The following is a 4,998-nucleotide window of genomic DNA, read 5'->3' as shown; positions in this document are numbered from 1 at the left end:
TGCAGCTTGGCCTCTAGTGATCCTCTTGTCTCAGCTTTCCCAGCGCTGGGATTACAGGTGTGCACCAACATCCCTGGTTTTGGGGTTTGGGCACAGCATATGGTACAGGGGATGGAACCCAAGTCCTTGGGCTTGCTAAGCAGGTGCTTAGACTTCTGAGCTATCACCCCAGCCCCTTATCTCATTTATTCAAGCCTTTGCTGTCCACTCACTTATGAGATTTGTGGACCTGATCAGTCTACTATAACTAAGGGATATTATTATTTTTTTTATTTTTTCATATTTTAGGGAAGAGTCTACAGGGTGTTCAGTGTCTCACTACTAGATCAGACTCTAGTGATCCGCCTGTTTACAGCCTCCCAAGAGTTGGGAAGACAGGCGCGTGCCAGCACGCCTAGTCTCAACTGCTGTCTCACATGGCAGAGCAGGCCTGGGGAACCCTAGTCCCTTGTGCCTGGTGCTTTAGTGCACTGAGCTATTTGGATGGCCCTTTTTTTATGTTTTTGAGACAGAGTCTTATTCTGTAGTGTGCCTCAGGGGTGCGGCCAGCATTGCAGGCCTGTGGGATTGAACCCCTGGCCCCTGTGCATGCTTGCAGGCACTTTAATCCACTGAGCTATTTGGCCAGCCCTTATTATTAATTTGCTAGAAGGATAGAATCATTGTCTTCAATTTATTTATTTTTAGGGAAGTGTCTATAGGGTGTTCAGGGTCTCACTACTAGCTTGGACTCGTAATGATCTGCCTGTTTACAGCCTCCCGAGAGCTGGGATTACAGGTTTGTGCCACCATGCCCAGTCTCAATTGCCATCTCAGCACCCCCCAGGGGTAGGGCCAGCACAGCTGGCCCAGGGATGGAACCCAAACCCCTGGCCCCTGCGCCGGCTTGCAGGTGCTTTAATCTGCTGAGCTATTTGGACAGCCCTCTCTTCAATTATTTTCATTTTTTAAATTTTTTGAGACATGGTCTGACTATGCAGCTCAGGCTGTCCTGGAACTATGTAGCTGGCTTTGAGTATGTGAAGCCCCTGGTTCAGTCGCCCAGCTTTGTTTTGTATTTTGCAAGAGACTATCAAGTGGAATACACTCCGTATTGCTTGGGGCAGCATAATCACTAACAGTGGAAAGAAGGGAAGCAGATTTCTGTTCAGCAGGAGGCAGAACTTTCTTACATTTTGAGCTGTTCAACAGCGGAGCAGAGGGCACTACTTAAAGGGTAGTGAGAGCCTTGATATTTGAACTGTTGAGATCAAAGAAGACCATCTGGCTGAAAGTACAAAAAGGAGTTCCTGCCTGGGCAGGAAGGAGCTCCACATATGACCTTCCACGGGTCTTCTCCTGGGTAACTTGGCTAATGTGACTTCTAAATATATCTGAATTATTAGTTAACTGACTTAGGCATAGAGTGCAACAACATGGCAGCTGCCGTGCATCTGGAGTTGAAGAAGGCCTTCACAGAGCTTCGAGCCAAAGTTATGGACACTTGGGGCTGGAGAGATGGCTCAGTGGTCTAAAGCACCGACTTGAAGCAAGCTTGGCAAAGCACAGGGACTGCGGTTCGATCCCCAGCACCACATGCCAGCCAGACCCGCCCCCTGGTGGGCTGAGCTGGCCACACACACACACAATAAATAAATGTAATAAATAAAAATAAATATTAAAAAAAACAAACAAAGTTATGGACACTCAACAGAAGGTGAAGCTCGCAGACACTCAGACTGAACTGAACAGAACGAAAAAGCATGTACATCTTACAGATACAGAGATTCTGACTTTGGTAGATGAGACTAACATGTATGAAGGTATAGGAAGCATGCTTATTCTTCAATTCAAGGAGGTAATTTATAATCAGGTGTTGGAGAAACAGAAAATAGCAGGAGAAAAAATAAAAAGAACTAGAGCAGAAAAAGTCCTACCTGGAGCTGAGTGTTAGTTAAGGAGGCTGAAGACAACATCTGGGAAATGCTGATGGCACGAAGGGTACAGTGAGCCTTTAAGGGACACTCTTCCTTTAGACCCCTCTCATCTGCATAGAGTGGCAGCCTCCCTCTACCCAGCTGGACATCTTATCAGGTTGGGCCAGCCGTCAACACTGCAGTTTTTGTATTGCCCTGAGCCACTTTCAGGTTCCATCCTGTATATTCCCCCAGCTTTACCTGCCCTGGATGCTCCTCTCTCCTGCGATGATACAGGAATTCCCAGGAGAAGGAAGACAGGAGCCAGGGCAGACAGGTATGTTTTGGGTATGCTAGTCAGGTCAGTATAAGATTTCTGCCACACACACACAGAAAGTCAACTGACTTAAACAACAGTATGATCAAGCTGACATTAAGCAAAATTTGGAAACATGAAAAGTGACCAGGGGGAGATTGTTCAGCAGCATAAGGGCCTGCCTGGCAGCGCAAGATCTGGAATTCGAGTCCTGATGAGAGAGAGAGAGAGAGAGAGAGAGAGAGAGAGAGAGAGAGAGAGAGGAAACTGAAAAACCCAGATACCATCCAAACCAATTAAACATTTATTTTTTCTTTTTTGCAAGCATATGCTGCAATCCAGGCTGGCCTCGAACTCGTGGTGATCCACCTGCCTCAGTTTCCCGAATGCTGGGATTACAGGCGTGTGCCACCTCACCTCGCTGGTTTTTAATGACCTTGTTTCCAAAAAGAGGGGAGGGATGAGTGTAAGTGTTGTGTACGTGTTTGGGAATCATTCAAACTATATCCTGGGCAACAGGACGTTTAAATTTTCATTTCCTCCATTCTTGTGACCAGTTTTCCCGCCCCGCAATTCTGTGCGCCTAAGCAAGGGGCCGCACCGTCCGCGACCTGCCCTGGCCGCGGCCTCCCCGGTCCCGAAGCGCGTCGCCAACCGCGGAGAGCGCAGCCAAGAGGCGTCAGACGGCAGCGGAAGCCGAGCCCGGCTGCCCGCAGAACCACGGCTCCCAGGGGCCCCCGCGGCGTCGCGCATGCGCGTTGTCGTGGCGGCCGCGCCGCCGCAGGACGCAAGGAAGCCAACCAGCGAGCGGCGACGGCGGTGGCAGTTAGCGGCGAGGGCTACGGCTCATAGGGTGACTGGCTCCGGCCGAGGACCTTGGTGTCTTCTTCCGCATGCGCCCATCGGTGAGTGCGCGTCCCGGGCCAGCACTGTGGTTTGTGCCTGAAAGCCCCGACTCTCTCAGCCCGAGGGCCGCAACCTTGTGCCTGACGGCCCGGCTCCGGTGCTGCTGACCCCGGGGCGGCCCTTCCTCCGTGTCGCGCGCGGCGGCAGGGACACGCGGCCAGGCCCGGAGGGACGAAACAGCGCCAGGGCCCGGGCGGCAGGCCGGGGCGGGTGAGGAGGGGTGCGTGGGGGGTGGGGCGGGAAGGAACCGTGGACCGAGGACGGCTCAGTGGGGCCGGGGCCGGGGCCGGGGGCCGGGAACGGGCCCGGGATCGGGCCCGGGAACGGGACCGGGACCTGGGCCGGGACCGGGGACCGGGGACCGGGGGCCGAGGGCCGGGGCGGGACCTGGCTGTGGAGAACTGAGCTCAACAGCGAGCAGCTGACGGGGCGTCTTCTCGTGTCCGGTTTGGTGTCGGGCTGCGGGGAGCTGGGTGCGCGGGCCTGGGGTAGCCCGTCCGCTGTTCGCGCACGCACTTTGCATCGTGGAGCAGGTCGGGCAATGAGAGGCTGTAGGTTGTTTCCAGCACTCTTCCTTCAACTTCACCTTTTATTGATGGGCAGGATGCTATTGGATGCTGGCTAGGCAAACCTCAGAAATAAACAGGATTCTATGTATAAATCTGCATAAGAACAAGAAAACAGGGTTATGTTTTCAAATGAAAGCTTGGTCGAAGGAAGAATTGGTGCTATTAAAAATTTATGACATGCCTGGCCTGATGGTGATGCATGCCTGTCATCCCAACACTCGGGAGACTGAGGCAGAAAGATCGCCCCGACTTCACGGCTAACCTGGGGAACTTAGTGCAACCCTGTTTGTAAACAAAACAAACACCCTCCCCCAAAACCAAAACAAAACAAAACACAAAAGATGCTAAAAATAAATAGAATTTTGTGATAAATCAATTTGAGCAAGGCTTGAAGCTGGAGTTTTAAACCTGGGGTTCACCAATGGATAGATTGTGGATACAATTCAAGGGGTCCTTTAACTAAAATGGGGGTATAATTACTAGTTGGGATTTATTATTTCCTTTGTTATGGAAGTAGGGCACAAACCACAATAGTACTAGTATTAGCAGTGCTTATGGCCGGTAAAAATTAACTTTTTTTTTTTTTTTTCTTTTTGAGACAGAGCCTCATTGTGCAGTTCAGGCTGATCTTGAGTCACTTTGTAGCCCAGGCTGGTCTCGAACTCTAAAAGATCCTCCTGCCTCAGCTTCTGTAGAAGGAGAAACTTTCTTTAAATTTACTTATTCGGTACAGGGTCTGCTGGCACAGCAGGCGGTACCAGGGATCAAACTCAGGTCCTTGTGCTTCCCAGGCAGGTTCTTAGACTGCGGAACTATCTCCCCAGCCTGCCTTAGCTTCTCGATTGGTGGAATTACAGGTCTACACCATTACAGCTGGCAAAACTGGATGTTTCTTTATCATGTTTAATGAAAATATCTCACAGAATATCATTTGCTTATGATTCTTTGAATTTGTGTTATTGTTAGAGCTGCTGTCAGATATTGTTAAATATGATAAAGCTGCAGCTTATATTACCACATCAGTTTTTTGTTTGTTAATATTTCATGTATTTTCTTTGTAGTCATGTCTATCACGCTTTTATTTACTTTTTATTTTGAAATAGATTTTGCTATGTAGTCTACGTCGTCCTTAAAGTGAGAATCTTCTTGCTTTATCCTTCCTGGTACTAGGATAAGAAGTATGCCTCAGGCTGGGGATATAACTCAGTAGCACAGGTGCCTGACTGGCAAGCACAAGGTCCTGAGTTTGATTCCTGGTACCAAAGGAAAAACAAACAAAAGTATGCACCACCACAACTGGCTGTATCATGTT

The 4,998-nt window shown here is 49.8% G+C and overlaps 1 protein-coding gene and 1 pseudogene across 5 annotated transcripts in view; both read left to right on the top strand.

The window, feature by feature from the left end:
- The first annotated feature begins 1,415 nt into the window (after positions 1-1,415).
- LOC101589470 lies at positions 1,416-1,989 on the top strand (annotated as a pseudogene).
- A 998-nt stretch (positions 1,990-2,987) lies between these two features.
- Positions 2,988-4,998, top strand: part of Gapvd1 (GTPase activating protein and VPS9 domains 1) — a 126,162-nt gene continuing 124,151 nt past the window's right edge. For all 5 annotated transcript variants that reach the window (XM_023701626.1, XM_023701627.1, XM_023701625.1 and 2 more), the window contains exon 1: positions 2,988-3,116. The gene's annotated coding sequence lies outside the window, so the exon portion shown is untranslated. The remainder of the gene's footprint in view (positions 3,117-4,998) is intronic.

The sequence above is a fragment of the Octodon degus genome, unplaced genomic scaffold (assembly GCF_000260255.1).
Source record: "Octodon degus isolate 3935 unplaced genomic scaffold, OctDeg1.0 scaffold00138, whole genome shotgun sequence".
Lineage (NCBI taxonomy): Eukaryota > Metazoa > Chordata > Mammalia > Rodentia > Octodontidae > Octodon > Octodon degus.
The sequence above is the reverse complement of the archived record's forward strand: the minus strand, read 5'-3'. Positions and strand labels throughout refer to the sequence as shown.